This window comes from Nannospalax galili, unplaced genomic scaffold (assembly GCF_000622305.1).
Source record: "Nannospalax galili isolate Female #2095 unplaced genomic scaffold, S.galili_v1.0 scaffold902, whole genome shotgun sequence".
In the NCBI taxonomy this organism is placed as follows: Eukaryota; Metazoa; Chordata; class Mammalia; order Rodentia; family Spalacidae; genus Nannospalax; species Nannospalax galili.
In genome coordinates this window covers 2,326,823-2,346,445 of record NW_008347814.1, presented here as the reverse complement: position 1 = coordinate 2,346,445, position 19,623 = coordinate 2,326,823, and the positions used below count along the sequence as shown (strand labels likewise).

At 40.8% G+C, this 19,623-nt stretch overlaps 1 long non-coding RNA gene across 1 annotated transcript; it reads left to right on the top strand.

The window, feature by feature from the left end:
* The first annotated feature begins 16,192 nt into the window (after window positions 1-16,192).
* On the top strand, window positions 16,193-18,712 carry LOC115072273. Its single transcript, XR_003851325.1, has 2 exons — window positions 16,193-16,313; window positions 18,070-18,712. It is a non-coding gene; the product is annotated as an uncharacterized LOC115072273 (long non-coding RNA).
* Window positions 18,713-19,623: the final 911 nt, after the last annotated feature.

Genomic DNA, 19,623 nt, shown 5'->3' with positions numbered 1-19,623 from the left:
AGAGAGGTGAGGGCGGGGCCAGGTCCAGAAGCGGTGCTCCTGGGGCCCAAGAAGGGCACTAAGTTGTTCTGGGTGAAAAGGATCAGGAAGCAGTATTGGTTCCCCAGGTGTCTGGGGCCCCAAGACTAGGAATGGCGCAGGGCCCAAACTAGGAGTATAGAATGGCAGGAGGGATGGAAGGGTGAATGTGGCTTAGGGAGTCCCGGTGTGGAGAGCTGCACTATAGACTTACCCCAAGAGGCCTGAGGATAGTAGTCAGCATACAGGTTTTTAAAATATTCCCTTATAATGGTCTGGATCTCTGTGGTATCGTGTTGTTTCCCCTTTCATCTCTGATTTTGTTGATTAGGATTTGCTCTTTCTTTCTTTTGGCTAACTGAGCTAAGGGTCTGTCTATCTTGTTTAGCTTTTCAAAGAATCAGCTCTTAGATTCATTGACTCTTTGTAGTGTTTTGTTTCTATTTCACTAATTTCTGATCTGATTTTTGTTATTTCTTCTCTTCTGCTGGGTTTGGGTTTCATTTGTTCTTGCCTTTCCAGAGTCTTGAGTTGCAGTGTTAGGTCATTGATTTGGGCTCTTTCTAATTTTTTTAATATAGGCACTTAGAGCTATAAACTTCCCTCTTAGGACTGCTTTTAAAGTGTCCCAGAGGTTGTGTTGTATTGTCCTTTTCATTGAATTCCATGAATGCTTTTATTTCTTTCTTAATTTCCCCTTTGACCCATTCATTGTTTAGGAATGTGTTGTTCACATGTGTGTGGTGACTAGAGCTTCTTCCGGTGTTGATTGTAAGCTTTACTGCATTGTGGTTTGATAGAATGCATGGAATTATTTCAATATTTTTATATTTATGGAGGTTTGTTTTGTGCCCCAGTATGTGGTCACAATTGCAAACGTTCCATATTTGCTGAGGAGAAGGTGTATTCTTCGGTGCTTTGCTGGAATATCTGAAAGATGTCTGTTTATCATTTAATTCAGACATCTCTCTGTTTATTCTTTGTCCAGTTGTCCTGTCTAATGGAGACAGTGGGGTATTGAAGTCCCCTACTATTGCTGAGTTGGGGTTAATCTGTGTCTTAAAGTCCTGTAATGTTGTGTTTATGAATTTGGGTGCACCAGAATTTGGTGAATATATGTTAAAGATTGTAATATCTTCTTGGTTAACTGTTCCTTTGATCAGAATGAAGTGATCCTCCTTATCTCTTCTGATTAATTTTACTTTGAAGCCTATTTTGTCAGATATTAAAATTGCATCCCCTGCTTGATTCTTAATGCCTTTTGCTTGGAATATTCTCTTCCCTCTTTTTACCTTAAGGTAGTGCCTGCCCTGGAAGGTGCGATGGGTTTCTTGCAGGCAGCAAGAGATGGATTTTGTTTCTTAATCCATTTGCTTAGCCTGTGTTTTTTGACTGGGGAATTCTGTCCATTGATATTTAAGTTATTATTGAAAGGTATGTATTGGTTGCCATCATTTTGATTGCTGTCTGTGTTCTCTGTCTAATTTTGTGTTTCCTAAATTATATATTTGTTTATTTTCTTTTGTTGCCCCAAGGTATAGTTGTTTCTCTCTGCTCTCTGTATTGCTTTAAGTATTCTTTGAAGGGCTGGTTTTGTGGACATGTATTCTTTCAGGCTGTTCATGTCATGGAAGATTTTTCTTTCCCCCTCAACTATAATAGACATTTTTGCTGGGTATCTGGCTTTCATAGTTTGCATTGATAAGTCAGCTGTAATTCTGATGGGCTTTTCCTTTGTATGTGACTTGTTGATTTTCTTTTGCTGCTTTCAGTATTCTCTCTTTGTTCTGTACATTTAGTGTTTTTACTATGATATGGGGAGTTTCTCTTCTGATCCTGTCCATTTGGTGTTCTATGTGCACCTGTATTTGTATGGGGATGAAGAGGTAATAATGTCTGGTGGAACATGGACACTGGGATTCTTACTGTTGGAAGTTAAAGAGCAGTGAGGGGAAGACACTGGGAACACTCATGAGCAATTAGACTTGGAGATACCGATATGAACTTGGTGTATGCTTAGTTTTACATGCATAGCTATTTATAGATATGTATGTATACATTGGTTAGTATACACACAGACATTTGGCTCTGTATATTTTGGAGTTTTAGAACCATGTATTCAGTCAACAACAAATCCAAAATATTTGGAAAACTTTGTGTTCTACTGAGTATGCACAGTCTTTTTTTTATATTTATGCCTCAAACAATAGATTATAACATTTACATATCATTTACATTGCAATCCTGAGATGATTGACAATGTGAGGAAGGATGAGTGTAATATATATGCAAACACTGTGGTATTTTCTGTAAGGGCTTTGAGAACTGCAGGTTTTGTTATCCTCAGGGCTTTGAAATCAACCTTCCATGGAAACTGGAGAATTGTTTCTTTGTTTTGTCAACTAAAAGGAACTAGAAATATTGACATGGAGCAAAGAGTACACCTAGCATTCAGATCTGGGCTTTTAAAGCATATGTGTTTAATTTGTGTGTGTGTGTGTGTGTGTGTGTGTGTGTGTGTGCATGCATGGACGCACCACATGTGTGTGCTGTGGAAGTCAGAAGAGGGCATCAGATCTTCTGGAGTTGGAATTACAGGCAGTTGCAGAGTTAACTAACATAGGTGCTGGAACTGAACTTGTGTTCCCTGGAAGAGCAGTAAGGACTCTGACTGCTGAGCCATCTCTCCTGTTCTAGATCCTGACTTTTTATACCATTTTACAAAAGGAAGAATCAGGGTTCCCTGAAGATATGGATGGTTGTAAGGGCTTCAGGAAGAATTACACAAGATGATCCCAGAAAATAATATTAAAAGTTGACACATAGGATGGCATGAAACCAAAAGGCTTCTGCTCAGCAAGGAAACAACTACAAGGTGAAGGGAGAGTCAACAGAATGGGAGAAAAACCTTTGTCAGCACTCATCTGATGTATTCAAAATATGTAAAGAACTCAACAAATCAAATACCCTCAAATAAGCCAATCAAAACGTGGGCAAATGAATTGAATAGAGAATTCCCCAAAAGAAAAATACATATGGCCAAGAAGTATCTGAAAAATGTTTAACACCTTTACTCATTAGAGGAATGCAGATTAAAAGCACACTGAAATTCCTTCTCACCCCAGTCAGAATAGTGATCATTAAGAAAATAAATGATGCTGGGCATGGTGGTACACACTTTTAATCCCAGAATTCAGTGCTTGGGAGTCAGAGGCAGGCAGATCTACATAGTGAGTTCCAGGCTAGCTGACAATAAATGCTGGTAAGGCTGTGGAGAAAGAGGAACACTTATTCACTGCTGATGAAAAGATAAAATGGTGCAGCCACTATGGAAATCAATATGGAGTTTCCTTAAAAACCTAACAATACAACAGCCATATGATCCAGTGATACCACTTCTGGGTATATACTCAAATGAATCTAAGTCAGCACGCTATGGAGATATTTGCATGTCCATGTTTATTGTTGCACTATTCACAATAACAAAGATATGGAACCAGTCTAAATGCCCATCAACAGATGGATAGATAAAGAAGACATAGCACATCTTTTTGTTTAGGTACAAAGAAAAACAAACATGTCATTTTCAAGAAAGTGGATGGAACTGGAGATTGTCATGCTAAACAAAACAAGCCAGGCTCAGAAAGGCAAATATCACAGATTTTCTATCATATGTAGAATCCAGATTTAAAAAAAAAATAGACACAAAAGGAGGATGATCAGAGAAGAGGAAGGGTGATAAGTGTGTGTGTGTGTGTGTGTGTGTGTGTGTGTGTGTGTAGGAAGGGATCAAAAGGATAAAAAAAATGACTATGATCAAAGGGCATTTTATACACGTATGAAAATGTCACACTGAAACCCATTATTTTGTACAGTTACTACCACTAATAAAATGTCTAAAAATAAAGCATAGTCTGACCTGGTCATAGCATAAATAAGAAAGAGACACAAAATTCATATTGATGGAGTAAGCCAAGGGACATCGGGGCCAAATGAAAACCAAAGGAGGAACAATTTGAGCAACAGAAGAACCCAAAGTATGAAGTCAGCATTTATTCATGCATCCATGTTAATCTAAATAAAACATTATGTAAACAAATAAAGGGAGAAGAAGATCCAAACCTCCAGCATGGAAGAGCTCCATTGGAGTAGACAACCTGATGGTTAATTTTACGTTTCACTTTGGAAGGTATTTCTGGATAAAGTTAACATTTAAATCAGTGGACTTCTAAATGTGGATGGATCTCATCCCATCATCTGAAGTTAGAATAGAACAAAAACCTTGGCCTAAGTAGACAGGGCTAAAGATGTCATAGACCCTAGAGAAAAACCTTTGTCACATCCATAGACCTACATAATTTATTATTATATTCTAAATAGGCATTCCTATATTTACAGACAGTGCACCTCTCACCATCACCACTCAACAAGAATTTTTTTTTTTTTGCAGTAGATGGAGACTGCTATGAAGTTCCACAACTGTTCAAACACAGAGAATAATTTTCTGTGAGGTGCCCAGTCCTAGATGGCACATCTACAATACAACCTCTACACTTAAGGCACAGGGAACATTACAGAAGAGGAAGTGGGAAAAATGTAAGAGCCAGGGGGATAAGACATCTGCTGTGACATAAGATTTTCTAGACATGACAGGGAAGCTACGCCAATGAAATCTCCCCAGTGTGGCAGTCTAGTAAGATCTGTATATAATAAGAAAACCAGTTGGCATACCAAGGTGGATGGGGGAAATTTCAAGGGGTCTCACCACAAGATACAGAGCTATAGAATGAAATCAGTGAGTGCTGATGGAGGAGCCATCTGTTTTATCCAGAGACTACCTCTCTGTGAGGTTATCTAACCACAAGTGGGCAGTCCGAAACACAGGTACACAGGAGTACCACTGAATAGACTCAATGCATGCACACACACACGTGTGTGTGTGTGTGTGTATATGTGTAACAATAATAATTAAGGAAGAGGACAGGAAGTTGAGAAGGAATGGAGGGGACATAGGAGGAGAGGGACTGGGAGGGGTGGAAATGTGTGAAGACTATACTCATGTATATACTATATGTATATACTATACTCACACATAAAAATTTTTTATAAAATCAACCCTTTACCTCCCTAATCAGGGGAGAATTGTCCTACAGACTGCCTTTGGACTTAATATGAACCAGGGGGTCTTTGAGTCATGACCACCCCCCCAAGCCTACACAGCCTTTAGCCTCTAGAACCACAGAAACCAATTTTTTACACTAGATCTTTTCCGATGAATACATGCATACAGTCCATTTGGTTCTGTTCTTTGGAGAACTCTTACTAATGCAAATTCTCTACCCTCAGGAAAAGTGAGGAAATCTCTCTATTTTTTAAGTGTAGCTAGACACAATGACTTCCCTCCAAAGAGTATAGTGGGGAAAGGGGAGGGAAAGAGGAATTTTGCAGAGGAGAAAACTGGGAACTGCTGCTTCAGGCCATGGCTAACCAAAGACAATGTCAGCATCCACCAGTCATGTTGGTACGACGACACAATACAATGAAAATATCAGTTTATCTCCACATTTCCTTTCCAAACTCCACAATCATGAGAAAAACGTCACACAAAATCCAATTGATGAATATTCTACAAAATACTTGACTGATTCTGCTCAAAAATGATAAGATCAAGGCTGGAGAAATGGCTCAGCAGTTAAGAACACTGGTTGTTCTTGCAGAAGACCTGGGTTTGAATCCCAGCACCCACATGGTAGCTAACAACTGTCTGTAACTCCAGTCCCAGGGGATCCGACAGCCTCTTCTGACTTCTGAGGACATTGCACCACACAGGTGCACTTACCTACAGGCAGGCAATACACGCACACACATAAAATAAAAATAGTAAAATTTTTTAAAGAGTGATAAGGTCATTAAAACTGGGGAAAGTCTGAGAGTCTAACACAGCCGCAAGGACTCTAAGGAGACAGGACAAGTGACTGACTGAAGAACGGGATTGTAAATGAGAAATGGAGCATTAGGCAAAAACTAAGAAAATCTGAGTAAAATACAGACTTTGGCTAATACTAATACATCAATGTTGATTTATCTGTTGCAGCAAAGGTGCTCTATTAATGTGAGATACTACTACCTATACATGGGCAATACAGGAACCCTTTGTGTTTACTGCTTCCCCAATTTTTCAGCAAATCTTAATCGACGCCCAAAATAAAAAGTTTAGTTTTTGAAAAAGGAAAGGGCTAAGAAGATGACTCAATCAGCAAAGTGCTTGCTGTTTAAGCATGAGGACCTGGATTTGGATTCCCAGTATCCATACAAAAAAAGCCAGGAATATCTGTGACCACAGTGTAGGGGTAGACAGAGACAGGCGGATCCTTGGAGTTCACTGACCAGCTAGCCTATCTGAATCAGTGAGCTCAAGGTCAATGAGAGATCCTGTCTTGCTGTCTCAAAATATGAGGGAGACCAAAAGAGGAAGACACCCAGTTTCAAACTCTGGCCTCTGCATGAACATGCACACACGTGTACAGTCCTGTACACATGCATGTACACATACATATGAACACATTACATATACATACCACACACACACACACACACACACACACACACACACACAGAGGAGCACGTTGACACTGAAATAAGGAAGACACCTTTAAAGTTATGCCCCTCATAGCAAAAAGAACTACAAATTATGCATTATTCAGAAGCCTACACAAAAGCCAGGATCACTGCAATTGTAGACAGATTAAACACTGGACACCACATAAGGGTATTGGCATGCAGTGTGCTAAAGCAAATACTGCATGGGGTGAGGGAGGGTAGATCTTGGAGGGAGTGACTGTAGGTCAGCTGACTAGACTCCAGTGGAAGAACTGGCACCGAAGGACGTCTGGATACAAATGCTTGACCAGATAGGCCTTAACATATACGACAGAGTGCATGAAATCCCTTGGGGGGGTGCAGGTGGGAGAGAGGTTCTAAATTTTATTAAGATCTGTTATATAAAATGCACAAAACTCAATAAAATATGCATAAAAAGGAAAAAAACCAAAAATGTGGAAATGAAACAAAAATCAACTCCTGCTTTCTTTGTTCTATCCTAGGCATTGTCTAACAAGCCCACCCGGGGATTATTGGATTTTCTGGAAGTGGACTTTTGTCTGTTTTACTATTTTCCATTGATGAAGGCCAAGATTCTGAACTCACATATTAATTTGCAGGCTTTTGTCTAATGGAGATGGAAAACTCGCACTAGTTCTATCCCTATTACAGTGAATCCCTTTGACATTTATTTTCTATTAGATGCTAGAATCACCATGCCTTTTATTTTTCTTTACATTACCCTGTGGATGCCACTGTTTTCCTTGTTGATGAGTTGAATGGCTGATGGACACAGGCCTCTTTATATTTTCATGACAGTCCTGTTTTAAATTTCTTAGAAAATCCTACTTTGATACTGTCATGTGTATTTTAGCTGTCACAGCTATTATGAAATACTGTCAGTGGCCCACAGGTACTTGATCATATGTGATATAGCCCATGGTATGAGAAGTTCTTAGTGGCTTCTTTTTCTGTTTATCAAAACAGAACTTTGTGAATTCTATCCCCCTCCCCCCCTTTTTTTTTTGAGAGAGTGCATCACTATAGCCTAGGCTGGTCCTGAATTTGCAATTCTTTTGCTTCAGCCTCCTGCAGTTACAGGCATGTGCCACCATGCCCAGCTTGTAAACTCTATTTTAAGCTAAAAACCCAGATATGTCATGAATGGAGCCAATTCTACTCAACTGTAATATGTGCCTGGATGCCAATCCATATGATGCTTTTCTTCTTAAAAAGCTGAATTTTATCAAGAGTATAGAGCACCTCACCTTGGTTTGCTACTCACAAAAACTGTAAAAAAATTTAAGTCAGATTAAATCATGCCTACAGATAACACATATTTTTATCAAATTGCACTAAGAAATTGGCAGCACAGATGTGAGTCTGTGCTTTCCTGTTGAGCTATGCTGACTGCCAAGGGAAAAGGTTTTAGAAACAAAGGAAGAACTTCAAAAAGGTTTTATGACACCAGCAATGCTAACATGACAAAATGAGCTTAAGACTTGTTCTGTCTTCTGAAAATTTTAGGATGAAGCCCCTGAGCTGAGAACAGGAAGTATAGTGTTGTCACATTCCAAAAAGAACTGCTCAGGAGTTGTTTTGTAAGTGCTTGCCAGGAATGTAACAGCTTCCTGTATCCCTCAGTGTATTTAAAAGCAAGAATCAGGAAGAGAAGGGACCTGCGATGGCACTCTCAATTGTCAACTTGATGAGGTCTAGAACCATTTGGAGATGGGCCTCTGGGCATGCCTGTGCAGGATTAATTAAGTTAACTGAGTTGGGAAGACACTGTGGGTGGCCTCATTCCCTAGGCTGGGATCCTCTCATTTATAAAGAAGGAGAAAATGAGCTGAGGATAAGCATGCATTACTTTCTTTCCCTTGACTGTGGACACAGTGTAACTGCATTAGTTACTTTTCTGTTGCTGTGATAAAACACCATGACCAAGGGAACTTATAAAAGGAAGCATTTATTGAGCTGACAGTCCCAGAGGGATCAGAGTTCATCATGACAGGGAGGCAAGAGGTAGAACAAAAAGAGGAGGCTTATATCTTCAACCTGGCACATGAAGCAGAGTGTGACTGGAAATCTGGCAAAGCTTAAAGCCCTCCCCCAGTGACATGCTTTCTCCAGTAAAGCTCCAACTCCCAAAACAACCCCACTACCTGGATACAAAAAGTACTTGGAACCCTTGGGGAACATTCTCATTCAACCCACCAGAGTAACCAACCAGAGTAAGTTGCCTTGACTTCCCTAACTTGATGGACTGTATATCAAGCTAGAAGCAGAAATAAACCCTTTAAGTTGCTTTTGTCAGAATGTTTTATCACATAGAAACATGAAGAGTAACCAAGATAGAACCTTTAGAATGGAGGCTGAGGGCATCCTCTGTCTGTATGCCTCTCTTTTTCTCTGTGTCTCTTTCCAATTTTTTAGTCCTAGGGACAGAACCCAAGGCCTTATACATGTTAGGCAAGTGTTCTCTTATGAGGAACAGGCCAGCAGGGCATAGTTTCTTATTCTCCATCAATGTCCAGGCCAAATGAAAAGTGCTCTGCAGGCCACCTGCAGAGATGTGGATGCTCAGTAATGTTTTTGAAGTGGGAGAGGATGAGCATCTCAGCTCCTGCTGCTCTTCTGCTGGATCAGGCACTGGCTTCCACCTGCCTTTTGAGTACTGAAACAGGGCGAAGAGAGGAGACTGGTGGCAGAAAAGATGGGGGCTGTGGTGGAGTACATTTCTTATAGCTGGGATGGCAAGCAGAAAGGGAGGTAACTTGATGTTTTTCCATTAAGAGTTCTGTAAACCAGGTAGGAGGAGCTAGAGGCTGACCAGAAAACACACAAATAAGAGTATCTCCCTGCAACCTGGAACTGGGGTTAAGCTAGACTGGCTGTCTGTGGTAGTCAGGGTTTTTTGGCTCACAGTTTTAGAGGTTTCTGCCCAGATCAGGGCCTTTGTGATCTGGATGCAGCAGCTGTGGACCAAGCCTGAAGCACTGTAGCGTTTTAAAGGACACTTTCAATCCAAAGTATAATATCCTCCTAAACATAGAAAATGTACCTAGGAAAATCACTTATAGAGTCTCTGTCGCTTAGTCTCTGTCTCTCTCTGTCTCTCTTTGTGTGTCTCTCTCTGTCTCTGTCTCTCTGTCTCTGTCTCTGTCTCTCTCTCTCTCTCTCTCTCTCTCACACACACACACCCCACACACACTTCACAAAGAAAACCAACATCCTACACAAAGCATATTTGCTGCAATAGACCTACAATAATACCAGATAAATAAAAACACCTTTGCCTGTCTTTTCTAACCCAGTCTCCCTGCCCAAATGTGGAAGCAACGAAAAGTAGGCTGCACGCAAGTCTCTGTCCAGATGCCTGGGGGCAAGAGAGAATGTAGGCAACACTCAAGTCTCTGGTCTGATGCTGGTTCTGGGAAGTAGATGGCTGAGCAATTGAAATTCAAAACAAACTAGGCTAGAGTGGGTTTTAAAAGATAACTTTAATTCTTGAAAGTAACTGAAAAGCTGTGGATTTGCCCAAAGTGTTGTTAAGGGCTGTGAAGGCCAGATGCAGTTAATTAAGTTTGAAGGAAAATCCATTCATGGGATGACTTACATAGTTCAGATAGATAGTTCCATAAATTTGGGTATATCCATCTAGAAGTATGTTTCAGAAAATAGCCAGTACCTCAGGTAATACAGTATGATGTATTTAACTAAGGATCAGGTTTTTTGTTGCTGTTGTTGTTGTTGTTGTTGATTTTTGAGACAGGGTCTCACTGTAGCCCCAACTGGCCTGGAACTCATTATATGGACCAGGCTGTCTCGACCTTACAAAGATCCACCTGCCTCTATCTCACCAAGTGCTGAAATTAAAGATGTGCACCACCAGGCCCAGCAAAGGATCAACTTTTAATCTTTTTTATATTTCAGTTATTCATTTATTATTTTTTATTTAATAACCACATTAGAAGAAGCATTTCATTACAGCTTTAACATATTCAGTAACAATTTACAGAGCAAGGATACATCTCTTTCAAAAGTGGCTGTAAATTTTTAGGTTCACAGCTGAATTAATACAGTTATACAATATTCAACTCAGTATAAACCCTGTAAGACATTATGTTGAGTTTTTAATCTTTGAAGAAGATCTCTATTTCATTTTAAAATACACTGTTTACTACATTTTTAATGCTACTAACGCTTAGATGTTTGCACATGTATCTTTAATCTCTATGTATCTGATTATTACTAGTCATGGTCTGTTGTACTCAGATCCTCGGCACCTGTGTATGGATATAAAGTCATCAGGTAGATTTCAATGGTAATGTTTGTCACCTCTACTAATTAACACAAAGTAACTTTTTATGCTTCCTCCTCAAATATAACTTTTTTTATTTGTTGATTTTTTATGTGTATATCATATAGAATATCCCAAACAATCTTATTCATCTATATACCCACTTTCCAAATGGCACCCTCCCATAGCCTCCCCCTCCCACATACTAGAGGACACATACTCTGTCATTCCTGTTACTGTCCTCTGTGTTGTTGACACCCCCAGCCATTCTCCAGTACTTGTCCATCTAGAAATAATCAGTTGTCAATATTTCTTTAGATAAGCTTAGGGTTTGCTGTTCATTATCCCAGTTCTATGCTGGGTTACTGTCTGGGAGTCTTTTGGGACACCCTGGCCAACAACTCAAAGGAAGGCATCTCCTGTCTGGCATTGTTTCTTGTTATGTAGCCTTTAGCTATACATATGGACTCTTAAAAACTATATTGATCCCTTTAATCTTGGGTTATACTTTCCTTTGGGTGTTTAAGACCATACAGTTGGCCCAGAGAAACCAATTTATTTTTACTCTTAAGGTCATTTGAGGGGTCACATGGGCTTGAGAGGAGCCCCTGGCTCCATTCTTTTACCAGTTCCATCTATGTGAAGATAAGTCAAAGGTCCTACTCAATTATGGCTGGCTTTGCTTGGAAGCATGGAGGAAAAGTTTTCTCTGTGTTGACCCTCCTCTTTGTAGACTGGACACTGGTTCAAGTCCATCTGGTGGGGTCTCCACGGCCTCCTTGATCAAGTTCCATTATACTCAGGGGCCATCCTGACCCCATACGTCACTTCTCCTCCCTGTGTTCTTGTGGGTCGGTGGCCAATGACCCATGTGGGGAGGGAGAGAACCACACTTTATGTCCCTCTGTCCAAATTAGTATAGACCTCATAGTATGTCAGTTAAACATCCAAGAAGGTTAGTTCCACCAGTCTGGTACTTTTAATTACCATGTGCCATGCAGATAAAGCTCCGGCAAAGACAAAACGCTCTCAGATAAACCTTGCCTAAACATATATTCTTTGATCTATTTTTATGTATGATTTGTCAGTAGGTTGTTGAACTAATATGGTTCCCTCTGGTTTTTCAAAACTAGTGAGGCAGGCATTATTTATCTCTCATATTGTCTAACCCTTCCACCATGGTTTCCCATGCTTAATTATTTTTAAAAATATTTAATTAATTTTTTGTAATTTTATGTATATGGATGTATTGCCTGCATGTATGTAAGTGTACCTGTGTTGTGTAATGCCATCAGAAGTCAGGAGACAGTGTCAGATACCCTGGAACTGGAGTTATGGATGATTATTAGCGACTATATGGGTGCTAGGAATCGAACCCAGGTCCTATGCAAGAACAACCAGTTTTCTTAACTGCTGAGTCATCTCTCCAGCTTCAGGATCAACTTTTTAATACCAAGAACATAAGTGTGTATCAAGATTCAGTTATACAACAAGCAACTTGGTCAGGAACTCACTTTTCTCATAGCAACCCATCATTTTCCTCATTGAAGAGAATATCATTCTAAATGTGGTTAAAATCCTATCTGTGGATTGTACATGACCATTCTGCTAGTGTCATTTCTATTGCTGTGATAAAACTAACCAAAAGCAACTTGGGGGGAGGAAAGGATTTATTATGCTGACAATTCCAGGTCACAGTCCATGAATGAAGACAGGGCAGGAACTTGAAGGCCAGCCTGCTTGCTGTTCTGTGTAGTATTACCTCTGACCAAAGAACTCGTTTTTTAGCCAAAGAAGCACAGCAGGCACACAAAGGATGCTTGCTTGCACACAGCTAGCTTTTTAAAAACAGTATGGTCTAGGAATAGTACTGTCCGAAGTATGCTGGACCTTTCTAAGTCACTTAATGATCAAGACACTCTCCCACAGACATGCCCACAGGCCAATCTAACCTAGGCAATTCCTCAGCTGAGGCTCTCCTCTTAGACTCCAGGAAGTGCCAAGTTGATAGTTAAAGCTAACCAGGAAAACTATGAAGGAATGATTTCTACCTTCAAGGGCCTCTAGCAACATTATTAAATATCCATATAGCACTGCCTGTGTTCTAAGTACTGCCCATTTTCTTTCCATATATTAACTCACTTGATGAGCATTAAAAATAAAGCCCCTAGCTGGGCATGGTAGCGCACGCCTTTAATCCTAGCACTCAGGAGGCAGAGGCAGGCAGATCTCTGTGAGTTCAAGGCCAGCCTGGTCTACACAGTGAGTTCCAGGACAGCTGGGGCTACAGGGAGACCCTGTCTCAAAAAAAAAAAAAAAAAAAAAGCCCCATGGTGGTGTTCCGTACGGCACGTTCTCTCCAAACGCTACGGTGACCGTGACGCATGAATCACCAGGTATTCCTGTGGCCGTGAGACTAGCAACCACTAACATTAGAGAACTTTCCCTTGTTTCAGAAGTTAATTTGTGTTAATATGTGTTTAAGAAAAAATGCAAATAAGTGCATTGTAGCACACTCACTATTCTTCAACCGTCAGCTTGCTGGAGACATTGCTCTCTTCCTTCTCACCACATCTGCGGTTTCTATGTCCTCTCTTACACATATCCCTTACCTCACCCTGTGAGTGCCCAGAAAAATTTTCCTGAATTATATCTGTGCTTATATAATGTCTCCAACTGGATTAGAAGACCAGAGAACAGCTGTCATGGTTTGAATATGAAATGCTCCCACAGGTTCATTTTCAGGGGGGTTGGATGCCTTTGATGGGCTTTGGGGGAAAAGGTTGTATCCTAAGGTCTCTGACCCAATGTATGAATTCCTTGATGAATTCATAATATAACGGCATTGCTGGGGGTAGGGAGCAAATGGAGCCTAGATGGAGGAAGTGGATCACTGGTGTTTGGGGTTGTATCTTTCCCTGGCCCTTCCTACATTCCCTCTCTCTGCTCCCTGTCTTCCATGAGGTAAATAGATCTGCCACATGCTTCTGCTTCCCTGATGCTCTGGCCCAGAATCAGCAGAGTCAAGAACTATGGAGTGGAACCTCTGAAATAAATAGATCCTTCCTCATTTTAATGGTTTCTCTCACATAGCTGGTCACAATGACAAAATCTGATAACAATTTTCCTCTAAAGGATCCAAAAATGTTCAGCAAGTGTTTCATCGAAGATCACTGGGTCAATCTAGAACTGCTTCAGCAACGGCAAGGAGGAATGTAAATTTGTTTTCTGAAGCAAAGGCTGACTTCATGCCTTGATGACAGCCCACAGATGGCCAATGTGGTTAAGTAAACCTTAATCTTTTTTGGAAGTACCTGTCACAACAAGGACCATATTCTTGTCACAGAAATAGAGAATACTCCACAAGCAGCCTGAAAACCTCTAACTCATAGATTACTGGGTAGAGGACGCAAAAACGGTCTGCCTTTAAATATCTTCACATTGTCCCTCTAACACTTGAACATGGGCTATGCAAAGAGTCTGCTCTGTACATGAAGTGATTGCCAAGTGAGTCTTCTTAATGTGTGTAACATGCGTTCATTCTTCCCCGCCCCTCATAGAGCTGACCAGCAATGCTGTCCGGTATTGCGTCAGGAAGCAGTGTTGTCAATGTACCCAGCACATTGTCCTAGCTTACTGCTTAACTTCATCTCTGTGGAGGTGGCTAAGACTCTTAATTTGTGAATTACATGTAGGGTCCTGTGCCATGCACCTAGTCCTTTACGCGGAACTAAAGTATTGAATGTGAATTAACTTCAAACCTCCAGATGGCACCAGAGAATGGAGAAAAAAATAGAATCACCTTTCCAAAGATCTTTGTATTGTTCTTCAGAGGCAGGCAGGCGGAGAGAAATGGCCCATTGATACTCAATCCCGCTTCAAGGAAGGGAAGTGTCTGCTGGCACACTGCTAATGTGCACTTGCTGTTAGGGATATTGGATTGTGGAATTCTGTGAGGTAAACTCGAAGGCTTTGTATTTTTGCATGGCACCTGAGAGTGAAGAGGGCGGTCCTCTGGCTGTCTCAGGGACAAAGTGCTTAGAGATAGATGTGTTGCTGCAGAACCTGACTTTAAGCTCCTGTTGCAGTACAGACACGAGGATGCCGGCTGGAAAAGCAGACAGCAAAGAAGCTATGCAGGCCTTGGCATTCCCATTTACGATATCGTACCTTTATGTCCTCTTATTAAATATTAAAAAAACAAAGAAGTGACAAACCGTATTGAAACCTGATAGTAGCTGTTGAACTATTGGGAAAAATACAAGGTGGCATTTATTGCACCTCAATACAACCAGAGATGTATATCCTGTGAGCAAATAAATGAAAAGAAATAGTCCAGCTGGCAAAGGCTTGGGCAGGGTAGTCACACCCGCCTTATCCTCCTTACTGAGTTATTGGTTGGTCTCTGAGACACAGGCTCTAAAGAGCCCTTCCCTAAGGATTTATTGTTAGTAGACCTCAGCAAAGCCTGGGGCGTGTCTCAACATCCCCACTCACAGGAGCAGCACCACCACTAATCCCATAAATCCTGGTTTGATTCTGCAACACTAAGACACGTGCTGAGCCAGGACCTGGGATGCAGGTAGGAACCTTTAATGCTCTTTTCTTGTCTCTTTCCCATGCATCCTCGCTCAGTCAAATACCACCTCCAGGGAGAGATCTGCCCCACCTTTCTACTGGAAAGATTTCTGCTCACACATGCTCTCATTTCCCCTTATTTCCGGATGCAGGTAGGAACCTTTAATGCTCTTTTCTTGTCTCTTTCCCATGCATCGCTCAGTCAAATACCACCTCCAGGGAGAGATCTTTCTGCTCACACATGCTCTCATTTCCCCTTATTTCTATCTAGCACTTATCAAAATAAAATCACCTCATTTTACACTGCTTTGTCTGCCTCTCCTGCCAGAAGCTATTATTGATGCAGGAGGGCTCTTTTTGGTCTGTCTTCCTGAATGTCTGTCTTTCAGGGGACTGTGCAGCACATTATTAAAGGCTTGGTATGGATGGAATTGATGACTGAGTGATGACTGGAAGGCTGGCCTATTTCTCTAGTTCCTCCTGTTTATGAAATTTGATTCAAAACCTAAAATTGGAGATCAAAGTCATTACTCAAGAATATTAAATCAACATAAATAACCAAAACATGCCTTAGGAAAAGACAGTGTATAACAAGAAAAGACTATAGATAACATAAAAGAATATCTTTTCTCTAGTGTTTAAAAACAAATGATGAAAAAGAGAATTCAGAAGGAGCTGTGCTGTTGAACACTCCCTCCTAAGGGTGTGTAACTTCATGAGGAAAAGATGATCACGATGAAAAAACATCTGGATGTGTCTGTTACATGCTCCAGAATTGCATAGCCTCCAGCCCAGAAGGATTCTTCCTATACAGGTGAGTATATTACAAATTCTCTCTAGCAGACCTCCAGGTAAGATAGAAAATGTCTCCTGTCAGCACTCCCAAAAGGTTTCTCAAAACTCCCATTCTAGCTCAAGTTACTCTTCTTCCAAAGATCACAATTGTGATCAATTGCAGAGTTTACCTAACCTCTTTCTCTTCCTTTGGAATGTGAGCATTTTAAAGGCCTAGCTAGACTGCCTGCCCCTGTCCACTGCTGTCTCTTCTCCGCCCTTTGTGTAGGGCCTACCGAATATAAAAAGTAATCCACTAAATAATAGTTGTTGAATAAGCAAAGATAAATTGAGTACTTATGTACATACTAGGTTTACTTCCACTTCACAGATGAAAAATTAAGGCTTAAAAATGTATAGCTCCAGGGGATCCAACGCCCCCTTCTGGCCTCCCCAGGGACTCACACACAAGTAGAAGACACACAGATACACACACACACACACACACACACACACACAAACACACACATAAAAAATATCTTTGAAAAATAGTGCAGCTGTCTCATTGAACAAGAACTAAGTAATAACATCTGAATTACTTTAGTTGTTGTGACAAAATATCTGACAAAAGCAACCTAAAGGGAGGAAGGGTTTATTTTGGCTCCCAGTTTGTAGCTACAGTCCATCTTGAGAATGGAGGTGTGGCGTGGCAGCATAAGTGTGAGGCAGCTGGTCACATTGCATCTGCAGTCAGGAAGCAGAGAGAGATGAATACTGGTGCTCACCTCACTTTCTCCCTTATGCTCAGACTGAAGCCTATGGGATGGTGCTGCACACATTCAGGTGGGTCTTCCCTCCTCAGTTAAACCTCTCTGGGAGCATCCTCAAAGACACATCCAGAGGCTTGTCTCCCAGAGGATTCCAAATCCAGTCAGGCTGACAAGGAAGATGAGCCATCCCAGCAGCTATAACCAGTTGCCCATTTTAAAATGAGATTTTATTGAGTGGTGTGAATGATGGAGGGAAAAGGAAGGCTTTGGCCAAGAAAAGCCTACAACTGAATCCCTGTCTACTTAAGTTCAAAACTCTGCACATTAAACCCGAAGACCCTTTTTGTGCCAAACTAATTATGTGTAATTCAGAGTACACATTTTGATTTTAAAAATGACTAATTTGTTGGATATGTTGTTTAGCATGATATGGCAGCAGCTCTATTCCTCCACTGCCCCAAACTGTTTTAAACCATTTAGTTGCCTTTTCAGTCTTTTGATGGGATCATGGGCGAATTCCCAGCTTCTGCTGATTCACTTTCAACTCTAAGAGCAGCCTTGTTTCAGCACATGTGAAATCTGTTACAGCGACTTTGTACTTTGTTAAATAAAACAACAGTGTTGTGAATGCCTTGAGAAGAAATACCCATATCTATCAGAGGTGTTAAATGAGGTGTATTTTGATGAAATGCTATGGTATTTGATATTTGCCTTGAAGTATTCCAGAAAATAAGGAGAAAAGATGGAGCACAACCAGAAAACACACGGGTAACTGTTGGAGCAGAGGGATTATGGGTGAACTTCACTCTTCTTTTTGCTTTTGTACATATTTGAAATGTTTAAACATTTAAAATGCTCGTGAAAGCCCCATCTGATTTAAACAGAAGCTGGACTTCTTCGTTTCATCATACCCTTTCCACCATCTCCCCAGAGCTCATACTTACCCTGATGCCAGCCCATCCAGGGCAGAGGGGCTACACCAATCTGTTCTGTGTTAACGCACAGTTCTTTGTTATTTCTCCCCAGCCTCTGCTGTCTCCTCTACTCACCCCGGTGCTTCTTGCTCTCCTTGGACTGGGGAAAATGGGGAAGGAGGAAAGAAAAGAAGAAAGTTCCATCCTAGTTGACCCATGCTTTAGACTCTGGATTCTCTTCAAATCTTGACCCATGCAGTTACTTGTATTTGTATAGCACACGTACTGGTGTGGTGGGCTCACTTGAAAGTCCTTTACGGGCTTCTCAGAAGACTTCTGTGGACAACCAATCACCACCCAAATGTTTCACTCTGGTCTGACAGGTGTGGGACATGCACTTCTTGGATGTTGCAGTCTGAGCTGGTTAGTTTTAGCTATCCCTTGACACAACCTAAAATCACCTGGAAAAGAGTTTTAATGAGGAATTATCTAGATCAGGTTAACTTCTGGACATGTCTGTGGGGGTTTTGATTCTTAGTTGATGTAGGAAGACCCTGTCCACTGTGGGTGACATCCCTATGGTGGGCCCTGAACTGTTTAAGAATGAAAAAAGCTAGCTAGCCAATTAGCAAGTAGAGCTGTGCTTATTCTCTCCTTGCTAAGAATGAGACGTGACCAGCTCCTTGGTTTCCTACATTGACTCCCTTGAAATGATGGACTAGGAATTATAATAAAAATAAATCTTTTTCTCTTGTGTTTCTTTTTGTCAGGGTATTTGTACTAGCAGCAGAAATTAAACTAGAACAAATTGCTTGTACTCCTCAAATTCATATGTTGGCACCTCAACCCACAAGGTGATGGTATCGTGAAATAAGCCTTCTGGAGAGTGATCAGGTCATGAAAGGGAGGCTCTCGTGAATGAGACTAGTGGTCTTACAATAGGAAACCAGAGAGCTACCTTGCCCCTCTGTCTTGCAAGGGTGTAGCAAGACCATACAACTGTCTGAAAGAGGGCTTCCTCAGACACTGAATATGATAGTGCTTTGACCTTGGATGTTCCAGATTCCAGAACTGTGAGAAACAAACGTTTGCTGTTTATAAATCATATAATTACTAGTATTTTTGTAATAGCAACTTAAATAAATTCTTCCTTGAACATCTACTTACTACATGTGTCCTTGGCTTGGCACTGTGTCTTCTCACTTACCCTCAGTATTTATTTCCAATTGTTTGATTTTTAATTAAGTAAAATAATAGAGTTGTCCAGAATGAAGAATGACATGAACTCTTAAAAGAATGAAAAATGTGTCCACATCTTCCGACAGTGAACAAGCAACAGAATGAGTGTCATCAATTCATCTTTAAAAATGGAGAGATTACAAACGAAGATAAATAAAAACCAACTGATTGACAGCACAAGAAGGTGAAAGATATAATAAACACATCTACCAAAGGCACAGACAGTGCTGCAGATGAAAACTAAATCAGTAGAGACATTTAAAGTAAAAGGTAAGAAAGCCAGGACCAGGCAAACACCAAACATTAAACCTTTCACTTCCCCGAGGAGAGAATATGAAGCACCATTGCCGAGAGTTGTTATCAAAATGTCTAAAACAAAAATTAAGCTAGTTGTAAGAAAAATGTGATAAATTTATCCTCTTTCAGG